The sequence below is a fragment of the Ceratotherium simum genome, chromosome 11, assembly GCF_057802395.1.
Source record: "Ceratotherium simum simum isolate JZ-2026a chromosome 11, ASM5780239v1, whole genome shotgun sequence".
NCBI classification, from domain to species: Eukaryota; Metazoa; Chordata; class Mammalia; order Perissodactyla; family Rhinocerotidae; genus Ceratotherium; species Ceratotherium simum.
The window spans coordinates 6095889-6108880 of NC_141910.1; positions in this window are offsets into that span (position 1 = coordinate 6095889).

Here is a 12992-nt window from a genome sequence, read left to right on the forward strand (position 1 = left end):
TTATAGTAGAGTCACCATATTAGGTGAAAGCAGTAGATGAAGCTTGCCATGATTTGTTCTATTTTATGCAGATGTGGGCTAAGAGGCAGAAAACCAAAGACCGTGAAATCAGATTATTCAGATCCTAACTCCTTAAGGATCTGAAACTAGCTTAATTAGTACATTTTAAAGCAATAATAATGCTTTTATCCCAAATGGGAAACAAAGTTTAATGATCTTATTATCTGCCTCTCTTTAGCAAGTTGGGTTTCAAATACTTCAAAATGTCTGTGATTCTAAGACAGTTGTTTTTTTTTAAAAAAGTCTGAGTAATTATAAAATAATTGGGCAAAGATAAATCTTCCAGAAAACACATAATTTGATGAAAGAATATGTTAAAACTGAAAAGAATAGACACAAAATTAATTGGAGCTTAACAAAAGCAAAAAAACCTGTTATTGTGACACATTTCAACTCTAGGTAGACACTGGCTTGATGGTTGATTTACAGTACAAGAACTTTCAACATAATTATTTGCACTCCTTCATAAACAGACTTGGAATTGTTACACAGTTAATGTTTTATGTGCACAAATACGCATGCACTCAAATATAAATAGGTATCACACAAAAATAATTAAATGTGTTTGTGATTATAAAAAAGACTACATTCTTCAGTTTGTACTTTCGAAAATCTAATAATTCATGTATTTATTTCCTCAATATGGTGGGTTGTGAAATATAAAAGATAAGCTTTTTAACTCAAAACAAACACCATTATGATTGATTCAAACCTCCAGGAAGTTGATCCTTTCAATGATTCCCTGCTACTCTTCTAATAAAAGAGGAATACTTACACTTCCCCTTCAACATATTCTGACTACACTTGACCCATCTAACATAATATCCCCCAATCCCCAGTCTAAGTCTTTTCTCTAATTTAAGCCAATCTATACCTTTATGCTGAAGTTCTTTTTCCCTCATTGCTTGTCCCCCACTCTGCTTAACATGAAAATAACATCCATCCTTAAAAGTCCAGCTTAAATTATACCTATATATCTATCTCCACATATTTATCTCTTTGCTCAATGCTTACTATCATGTTAGGTCACACAGTGAATCATTTAATCATTATTTATTTTCTCTATTTTTCTCTTATATTTTAAAAATGTTTAAATCCTCAAATAGTTTGTAGTTTATTTGGAACCAATCATCAAGCTTATTCTTCTTCCCTACTTTTCAAAGGGTATAATGCAAGAATAAATAAAAAGTGAGTATCACAATCATACTAGCTATTTGATTGATTGATTACTGATTGAGACATCATATACAGTGTCAGCTCAGGAACAAGGCACTCCTAGACAGGGCTTTCCTAGATAATCTCATCTCCATTTTTGTCTTCTATCGAGATATCTGAGGGGATTCATGAGTCACATGCCTAACATCTTCAAAGAGTCCTTTGTGTGACTGAATACCCAAAGCTTTTGATCCTTCCAAGGCACTGGCAAAATTTATACTTGGCCCTTGGTTTTCTCTCCAGAGCATGCTTTCCTGACAGTGTATCCCTTAATTTTAGCATCCATTTAAGTCTTGATAGGTTGATAATTTTCCAAGTCATCAAGTCCTGGTTCCTTTTTGCTTAATAGTTGTTCCCTCAATTTATCCCATTTTACTGTAAGCAGGGAGCAGAAAGCAGGCTATGCCCTCAACACTTTGCTTGGCAATCTCATCAGCTAAATATCCAAGTTCATTGCTTTAAACTGTGCTTTCCACATAACTGTAGGACACAATTTAACTAAGGTTCTGCCTTTAAATAACAAGTGTCTCTTTTCCTCTTTTCTTCAATAACATGTTCTTCCCTTCCATCTAAATCCTCACAAACAGTGCCTTTAATGTACATATTTCTACCAACAGCCTCCTTGTGATGATATAAGTATTCTCTAGGACAATGTAGATTTTCTCTACTTTGCTCCTCACCTTTTTGAATCCTCACTAGCAGAGTCATTAACATCCATGTTTCTGCTACCAGTCTGTTTAAGGCAAACAAAGCAATTTCAGTCATGTTCCTCAAAATTCTTCCAGCCTCTACCCATTACCCAATTCCAGTGCCTCTTTCACATTTTTAGATATCCCATCCCATTTCTAGATACTAAAATCCATATTAATTTCCTATTGTGACTTTAACAATTTACCATAAAATTAGTGACTTAACACATATTTTTTATCCTCCAGCTATGGAGGTCAGAAATCCAAAATAGGTTGGAAAGGCTGTGTTTCTTCTGGAAGCTCTAAAGGAGAGTCCATTTTGTTGCCTTTCCTGTCTTCTAGAGACTATCAGCATTCCTTGGCTCATGGTCCACATCACTTTAACCTCTGCTTCTGTCTTCGTATTGTCTCCTCTGACTTTGACCCTGCTGCCTCCTTCTTAAAAGGACCCTCATGATTACATTAAAGCCACCAAGAAAATTCAGGATATTATTGCAATCTCAAGATCCTTAACTTAATCACATCTGCAAAGTCCATTTCGCCATATAAGGTAACATATTTACACGTTCCAGGGCTTAGAATGTGTATAACAATGGAGAGCCATTTTTTGGCCTACTACAAAGTTCCAGAAAATATTTAACTTATTATGTGTAGAATTATTTCAAGAATTAAAATAAATTAATATATCTGAAGTATTTAAAAAATTCCTGACCTGTCATATGTGCTCAATAAATAAAACATTTGTAAGCAAGCTATTTTTAGAAAAAAATCATAAAACCAATAAATATATGACAATATGTATTGTATATATGCTTATATAGCCACAATATTGACTGGAGTGTTGGGATATGAACATATTGAGATGCTGCCTGTGGAATATAAGATGATTCACAAATTTTCTGCAGGGGGTGGGGTGGTAGTATAGTGAAATATAATACCTCTAATTATTCTTCTCACATAGCTATTTCATATTTAGGTATTATTTTTAAAAAATGATTCATTTTCAGTGAAAATATAATTAATACTGTGCTTTTGGTAAATATAAAAAAATGGAAACCTACCTCAATTTCCAACTAAATGGATTGGTTAAACGAATTATGATAGGTTCATAAGGGTAATTGCTCCGTACTCGTTAAATAAATATATCCTTGAAAAGTATTTAATAATGTGGGGAAATGTTTGTGATATAGTGGTAGATGTAAAAAGCTAATCATCAAAGAAAACATGCAAAATGATTTCAAGTCTACAGGATCCCATACATTTTTTTTTGCATTTTTCCAAAATTTTCTAGAATAAGCATCAAATATTTACATAATAAAAAGGAGTTATTAAAAATTCATGAACCATCCGGAAACTGTTTTCTATTTTTTTAAAGTATAAATAGAAATATGAATAAACATAAGTTCGGAATATATTCTGAAAAAAGACAAGAAAGATATGGGATATATGGTAATGCATAATAGCATGTATTTGAGATTTAAAACAGATTCAATCTCAGCTCTGATAACGTCTGGAATTGGGTGAATTATTTTGCCTCTCTTAACCACATTTTCCTGATCTTTAGAGTCAATGGAGTATCATGAAATATCTCAGAGTTTTTGTGAATATTATATGAAATAATTCATGTAAAGTAATTTAGTAGTGTTTGTCACATAATAAGTGCTCAAGAAAGTGTAGATAATAACATCATCATCATCATCATCACCAGACAAAACTTGTAGTTTCCTAGTTCCAAATTTCAGTAAATACAAATACTTTATACTCAGTACAGGATTCACCCAACAAAAATAAGGATTTCTAAGATAAATGAAGTAGGTGAAGTTGCTTCTTGCTACCTCCCACTTATCCCTCCTTTTGAACTCCAGATTCCCCTTCATGTATGACCTTTTCTTTTTTTCCTATGCTCATATTGCCTTTTAACATACTGGATACTTTTGTTATTTAATATGTTTAATATTCATTACCTGTCTTAAGATTCCCTAGGGCAGGGTCTTTAGTTTGTTTTCTTCTTTGCCATACCTTAGATTCTAGAACAGGGCCTGGCACATAGTAGACACTCGATAAATATTTGCTAAATGAATGAGTAAATGAATGCATTTAATCCTGGTTTACTGCTGCAAAAATCATATATCTTAAGTTCCTGTACAACAATGACCCCCTAAGTTCAGACCTTACTAAGGACTGCTTCATGTGCTGGAAATGTACTTAACAATCAGACTTGCATAGTGTAAAGGTCACATGTTTTGTGTCCTATTTTTTCAGACCTTAGTTATCTGTAATAATTTACATTGGCTGTCAGCTTTTTTTTTTCTCTGAATTGAGGCTGAGGTCACCTAGACAGAGGTACTCTTGGTGCATTTACTGGCCAGATATGGCAGAGTATGTGTGTGTGAGATAAAATCTAAATGACTAAATGCAGGAACTGTGGTGGAGTGGGTGGGCTAATGATTTAAATATGCCAAAAAAGATGGAATATAAATTTTTATATTTTCTTTTTTACCTTCCTCATACATACAGAGCCATGGTGTCCTACTCTCACCCTTCATCCACTCCAATCAAGAAAATATTATTTTCTTCAGATTTGGGTTAAATGCATTGGGATTCCAGCAGGTGCCGAAAGAATCTTTCCTTTTGGTTGTTGACAATATTTTTATAATTATTGGCATCTTCATCATTCCTTGTATTTTTTTCTTCATTTGTAAATGTGGTTTGTTTGTTAGAAGAATATTTCAAATTTAAAGAGCACTAAAAAGAGTGAAGAGCCCTAAAGACAACGGAGGTTTTATGTTGAAAGTATTTCTCTGAACACCTGTGAACTGTTGAATTTAATTGGGCTACAGCTGGAAGGCTGTGGAGAGGAGGGAGCAGGCTGGCATTTCTAAGCAAGCATACATCAACATCATCCTGACTTTCCTCTAACAGGCTAGAGGGCAGAGTGGTCATGAATGACTCAGGCTACATTAGGACATTCATACTCTCTTCTCTATCCTTTTATCCACTGTTTTCAAAATAGAGCCAGGGAAATGTTTAAACGACTGTCAGTGTTTAATAGGTGAACTCTCCCAATGGTTTTACCATTTTATTACAGATACTGCCCTAAACTGAAGAAATTGTGGAATTGCAGCAAGCAGTGTAGAGGAGTCAGGAAGGCAGGATAGGTAGTTATAAAATGTGCTCAGCACAGATGTCTGGCACATGTTAAATGCTCAGTAATTATAAACTAGTGTTCCGCATGAGGATGTACTTTTTAAGAAGAGGCGGATTTTTTGCAGTATTGCTGAAAATTACTTCTATGGAAATTCTATGTCATAATTGGCTGAGGAGGAAGAATGAGCACAAATATCAAGAGCAATAGATTATAGGGACCAATTTTGCAGAAAAAGAACCTTCCAAAAAACATCCAAGAATATGCTTTGTGGTCATGAGACTATTTTTTGAAAAAGTGGTAAAGAGGAGCCATTACTTAAGAATCCCATTGAGAGGTTTGGCCAGCCTGGTGGAAAGGGTCGTTTCTTCAGGATTCAAGTCTTACAAGCCAATCTCTGTGTCTTATATCCTTCATCTGCAAATTGGGAATGAAGTTTTCTTCTATACATATTTCCTACTACAATTTTAAGCATCAAATCAGATTAGGAAGCTGAAAACACTTTATAAAAAATGAAGCTCTAATTTGCTGGTTCCAGAATTATTAAAGAGGGTAGTAGTGCTGAATTTAAACAGAGGATCCATAGCAGTCTTAGGATTAGTTCTGTCCCATAGACCATACTAGTACTGACATTTTTGCCCATAAAAAGATATTCATATTTCTTAAAAAGAAATAAGAAAACTTTTTTTTTATTGATGTTTTAATGGTTTTTAACATTGTGAAATTTTGGGTTGTGCATTTTTGATTGTCCATCACCATATATATGACTCCCTTCACCCCTTGTGCCCACCCTCCCCCCCCACCCCCACTGCCCCTGGTAACCACAGTACAGTTTTCTCTGTCCATGTGTTGGTTTATATTCCACATATGAGTGAGATCATACAGTGTTTGTCTTTCTCTTTCTGGCTTATTTCACTTAACATAATACGCTCCAGGCCCGTCCACGTTGTTGCAAATGGGACGATTTTTTCTTTTTTTATGGCTGAGTAGTATTCCATTGTATATATATACCACATTTGAAATAAGAAAACTTTTTAAAAGTCATTATTTCCTCTTTATGGTTTCTTTGCTCCAGCCAAACTAGTCTTTCTGTCTGTCTTTAAACAATGTTTTGTTTCTTCCTTCTTTCTCATTTTACTCACCCTATTTTTCTTTTCCTGAACTACCCATATCCTTCACCATATGTTAAGCATAGGTTACAAAATGAAGGACTTATGCTGGTTTTCTTGAATAAAGATGCCTAATCATCTCAAATATATTTGGATATTTACTATACTCTGCTATATATATGAATATTAATTCTGAGTAATTAAAGGTGCTAATTTTATGGTAACTTGTCAAAATGTTCCTTAGCCAAGTAAACCAAGGGTGCCAGCATAGGTGGTAGTATGCAAACAGGAAGGTAAGCCCTGAAACATTTTGAAACATAATGGTCTCCTGATTGTTGACCTTTTTAAGCAGCATTCCCAGATATTGTGCTGAGGTAAGACCTCTACAAGAGTCATTCCAGGTGAGCTACTTATAGCTTAGGACATCACCTGAACTGCATTTAATGATACAGCAATGATCTTAACTATAGCATAAATAGATTCCTCTAAACAAGGGTAGCCATTCCATGGCCGAATAATGAGTGACAGATGGGATCGTGCCAGATAGGCAATGGATGTCTAGGGAGGTGAAACATGAGTGCATTGACCTTATCCCCAGAGCTTGCAAGCTTTCAGTTTTATCTAACGGAAGTATGGAGCTGTAAGCCTCCTAACACAGGAGTCATTTTATTGAAAATATGCAAAGGATTCAGGAACTGACGTTGCCCAAACCTTCACTAAGTCATTGCTGAATAAAAAGGACAGACATTTCTACGAGGTAATTATGACAAAACATTAACCCTTTGGTACAGAGAGCAGTTAGAAACCAACATAAATATATACGAACAATCATGAGAAGTAGAATATAATAACGCGAAGGAGGACAAAAATCAGAGATGTGAAATTAATAAAATCATAACAATTAAAATAAAAGATGTTCTTTGAATGAAATATGCTAAGTAGTACCTTAGGTTAATAACTAAAGTTTAATACTTTGTGGTAAATGAGATGTGAAGCACATGTTACAGAATAATAATCAAATTACAATTCTCTGAAATAAAGAAAGGAATAAATCTGAATTTTGAAAGGATCTCAGGTAAAAATGATACAGAAATGACCAGTGAGACATATTGATCTGAGAAGACGTGAAAGTATATCTTAGGCAGTTGCATGAGAAGAAAGCAACACACAAGTGATATAACTTCAACTGACCTCAGACACTCCGTGGCAACATTCAAACTGTATGACAAGTATATGAAATAATCTTACTGAGGGGAGGTAGGGAAAGAGTTGCTCACCTAAGCAATTTTGGAAGTAAGTTTAGAGTATGAGACTAAAGGCAGAAGGTACTAAACATAAACATTTTACTCTAGTTGGTAAGGGTGTTTCCCATGGGGTATGGGTTAATAAGTATTAAACCACTATACATTTGTACTGGAATTGAGCATTAAACAAATGGATGATGGATGGTGGGATCCAGGTTTCTTATTGTTCAAGTGACAGTTTACAAATAAGCAAGGTAGGAAGGCTAGAATGACCCATGTGGTACTGGATTAGAGTTAGAGACATCAGCATAAACTTGGTTTAACTTATATATATATAAATATATATATACATATGTATATACAGATGTATGCAGATAGATTCTTACAGAAATGTTTATAGATATGTGTAACACACAAAATTTGGTATACACAAATATATTTCTTTACTCTGTCACTTGACAGGGTCAAGAATCAATGACATCTCAGGAGCAATAAGAACTCATAGTATCTAGATCTTGGTTTTTAATACCATTCTCCAATAAAAAGAATCATGGTTCCTTGGAGAAATGGCTGATTCTAGGATTGGGTCAGAGAATATACAAGATGAGCCTATAATATGTTGTAGTGCTAGAAAGTGAGGGAGTGCTAAGAAACAAAACAAAACACACATTGATGGGAATATGTCAAAGGAGTCCACTCAAAGAGCTCCAAAGCTAGAACAATTTGAGGACCAAAATGAAATTGTATTGTATTAAACTTCAAAGGATAAAATAATTATCCATGAGTCCATACTGACAAAAATAAATGATTGAATAAAGAAGAAAGTGGCAAAGAATAGACAATTCTCCCGTGTAGTATTCCCAATAATTTGTGTAGCTACTTCACTTTTAAGGAAGTGGAACATGACTCCTGAATCCTTAAGAGAGGGCTGGGCATGGTGACTCCCTTCCAAAGGGAACAGTATGGAAATAGAGGAAAACTGTATAACTTCACAGTGAAGAAACCTGACAAAGACTATCTCAGCCAAGACTAACATAAAGAATGTCATGTTGATAGTATCCATCCTTGGTATGATGTGATGAAAACAGCACTTTACCTCTGTAGTCTCCCTTCCAGAAACCCATTACCCATTCTAATCTTGTAAGGAAAATGTCAGACAAATCCCTATCTTCAAAGCCCCAACATTGGGCCAAGTTCTCATGCTGCCATCTCTCTGACTCTCTCTTCTGCCTCCTTTTTCCACTTTTAACCATGCTATCATTACGTTGGGCTCATCTGAATAATTCTAGATAATCTTTCTATTTTAAGGTCAATTGATTGGCAAATTTAATTTCATCTACTACTGTAATTCCTTTTTGCCATGTAAGGGGGACCATTCTTCTACCTACGACACAGGGAGTCAACCAATTCTACCCAAAATTAAAACACATATTCAATATGTTCTGTAATATTTTTCTTACTCTTAAGAATATGTTTTAGAATATGCCTTGAGGAGAAGAAATATTTATCTGAAATTCAGCAATTACTTGAGCTTTTTTCCCCTATTTTTCTATAAAATTACTTTAACGTATTGAACACTCTGTGTTTAATATATATTCAGTTATTTCTGTGAGTCATTGTGTCTATCTATCTACCTACCTATTTGTGTATCTATAATGGGATATGACTGGAATATTATGTATGATATGCCTGATGAAAATATTAAGCACTAAGCATATTTTATTTTATAATTTTTAAGTTTAGATGTATTAATTTTATTAATAAAATTATATCTTATTAATGTTAATTAATAAAGTTCTGTTTTATTATTTTAATTAATTTAATTAATATTTTATTTCATTAATTTCAATTTTCAAAATTTTATTAATTTTTGAGAGCTCTTTAAAAAATAGTATCCATCTATAATATTTACTCTTTAATCCTAAAAAAATCATCTTTTAAAAAACTGAACCCAGAGCTGTCACTTATTAGAGGCCAATAGAGATCTAGTAGAATATAGTCCATGATTGATAGTCAGGATATGTTTATTAACTTGAATTTTTAGAAGATAAGCCAGAGGATGTTTGACCAAGTTTCTGATCATCCTAATCAAACTAAACAATAAAAGTAATTAGAATAAGAAGTAAGTTGAGATGCCTTCACTGTATGTAATTTGTACACAGATGTTTTCACTTTTGAATTGCCAAATTGTACCATTATTCACCTTTTTGTCTTGGGGGTAGGGTGTGGCAGAGGGTGACAAATATAGGGTGATTTTTGCTATAAGCCAATCAAATGCAAGAAAGGGACTTTACAGAATACGCAGATGTAGATGAGAGGTCAAGGCTGGGACCAAGAACCTATCCTCTAAGATCCCCACACTTTCCTGTATCTGTACAGAACAATAACTTGATATTTTGGTTAAGTAAGGCATGAGAAGTGGAGGGCAGTGTTGACTGATCCCCATTTTTAAAACATGCCACCTCTCTATTGTTTCTTCTCTATATTCCTTTCCATTATTTCTTCCTTAAAGATCAAGAAACCAATCCAAAGAGACTAAGTGGTTGGTTGAAATTACCTAGCCTTCTTGTGGTCAAGCTGGGAACAAAGTCAAGTCTCTTGACTCCGTATTGTGCATATTTTCCTTGCACAATGCCTCTGAAGGTGCATTTAAGGCTATGTGTGATTCTCTGCCATAAATGTCTTTTGCCCCAACGAGCCTTGAGAAAGCTAAAAAAGGCAGATATCTGACAAATAATGGAAGCTTGAAGAAAAAGAAAAAAATCAAATGCTTTCAAAGAGAGGGCCTAATGCAGTTTTGCTTAGAAATGCATTTGGGGAGCACAAAGCCTGTAAATAAGTTCAGGAACTCTTAGAATTTTATTGACAAAGTGATGTTATGTGTAAAGAATTCACTGGTTGGCGATGGGGAACCCCTTGAACCAAGGTGGTATTGCATTTTCATTTGTCAGAAAAGAAATGTAAGAAGAGAAAGCATATTCTTCCCATGAAAGACACATGAGAAAAAATAAAAGGGAGGGAAGGAAACAGGGAGAGAAGGAGGAAAAAGACACCCCATTCATTCAGAGGAGAGAAGCTCTGAGAGATCTAAGAGATGTCTAGTTAATACTCTGATGGTGAGAAGACAGCCAACATGCTGCCTGGCATGTAAAAGATATTCATTCTGACTTTGGTGATAGGATTGAAAAGAAGCAACTTAGATTTATAAATGAGTCTGGAAAGTAATTGCTATACAGATATCACCAAATCAAGCCCACTCATCATAGTGATCCATTACAAGTATAGTATGCAGACATGTATGAGAGAGGAGCCTGAAGCTAACTGTTAAAGAGACAAATGTCAACGTCACATAACAACTCAGAGTAAGCTCTAAAATGGGAACCCATACTACTTATTCCTATAGCATGCCTCTTCTCATAAGCCCTGCTGCAACTTAGCATAATGCTTCAAGCTAGTCCTGTGCTTCATAAAATAGTTTCTATGATAAATTATGTTAGGGACTACCAGAGACCTCCTTGCTTTATAGTGGATTATTGTTAAAATTAATTGAGCTTTTTCCATGTAAAGGCATTATTTAAAATATTTCATTTGGTTGACTCTTTTAGATTCCACATATAAGTGAGATCGTAAAGTATTTGTCTCTCTGTCTGGTTTATTTCATTTAGCACAATGTCTTCAGGTTAACCCATGTTGCTGTAAATGACAGTATCTCCTTTTTTAAGGCTGAATAATATTCCGTTGTATATATATACACCACATTTACTTTATCCATTCGTCCATCGATGGACGCTTGAGTTGTTTCTATATCTTGGCTACTATGAATAATGCTTCAACGAACATGAGAGTGCAGATATCTCTTTGAGATGCTGTTTTTATTTCCTTTGGCTATATATCCAGAAGTGGGATTGTTAGTTCATATGGTAATTCTATTTTTAACTTTTTGAGAAACTTCCATACCGTTTTCCAAAATGACTATACCAATTTACATTCTCACCAACAGTGTATAAGGGTTCCCTATAAAAGTCAAACTCATAGAAGCAGAGAATGGAATGGTAGTTGCCAGGGTCTGAGAGGTGGGGGGATGGGGAGATGTTGGTCAAAGTGTACAAATTACAGTTATGTAGAATGCATAAGTTCTGGAGATCTAATGTACAGCATATTGACTATATAGTTAATAATACTGTATTCTAGAAATTTTCTGAAAGAATAGATCTTGTGTTCTTACCACACAAAAACAATGTGAGGTGATAGAATGTTAATTAGCTTGATTGTGATAATCAATTCACAATGTATATCAAAACTTCACATTGTACACCTTAAATATATACAGTTTTTATTTGTCAATTATACTCAATAAAGCTGGGTAGATTAATTAACTAATCAATTAATGTAAGCCAAATCACAGCTCTGACAAAAAGAAAATATTTACACGTACTGACTTCTTTAAAACTTGCAAAAGCTAAATTAAATAATATTATTGTCTCAGTTTTATAGAAAAGTAAATTGATGTAGATGCATTAAATGTGTTGTACATGTTCCCATCATAGTTAAGGGAGAGCTGGAAGTTAAAGAAGGTGTCTGGCTGTAGAACCCATGTTACTAGAGTAGCCTGGCCCAGGAACTGAGACTTCTATAATACTGATTCCTTTGAGTTATGTCAAGGAAGACCAACATTGATAAACCTATTTTTACCTTAGAGGAGAAGTTTTGGTTCTTCTACCATGCCATGGATTCTGTACACATTCAGTTCAGACCACCTACCCTGAGCCAGTCTGTGAGTGAGCAATTTTAGGGTGTACAAGTCTGGCATTGATAACGCCTTCACTATCAAGGAGTGTACAATCATCAGAGCAAACTTCTTAGTGATGCCTGAGAGGATGGGATACAGGTTGGGAGAGTTAAGTGGTCAGCAAGAGAGATACTATCATTTAACAAAAGATATGCAAAAATCACAGCTAATTAGTTGCAGTGTCAGTGTAGAATCCTGGGCTTCCAGTCTCTCAACTTTCAATATTGTTTTTTTCCCCTAAAATCTTCATTCACTAGAAAATTGAGTTGTTATTTATTTTGGGTTACTTATTCCCTTGGAATTTGATTACAAATCAAAACAAATTTATTTCCCTCAAAAGTAGACAAATATGCAAAGTTCTGCATGACATACAAGGATAGTTCCTGACCTCAAGTTAAGAGCAAAAAATTTAGAACCAGGTATGGCAAGATGAGCCATTAGTAATAAGAATACATTTGATAATAAAGAAACATCTCTAAAATCTTATAAATTAGAATAATGATTAATATAATCACTGCCTGTTACATATAGTTGGTTACTTTTATTAAGCACTTATACTCCCCAGAGTGAGGTTAAGTCTGATGGAATACACAAAAAGAAGAAAGTTCTCCCTTCAAGGACTTCTTAATATGCTTGGATATGTAAGGGACACATACATATGAAATAGGTAAAAAATATTTACTGTAAGAGTGAGAATCTGTATCAATCAGAGAAATTATGCAATCGTAAACTTTCAGTTCT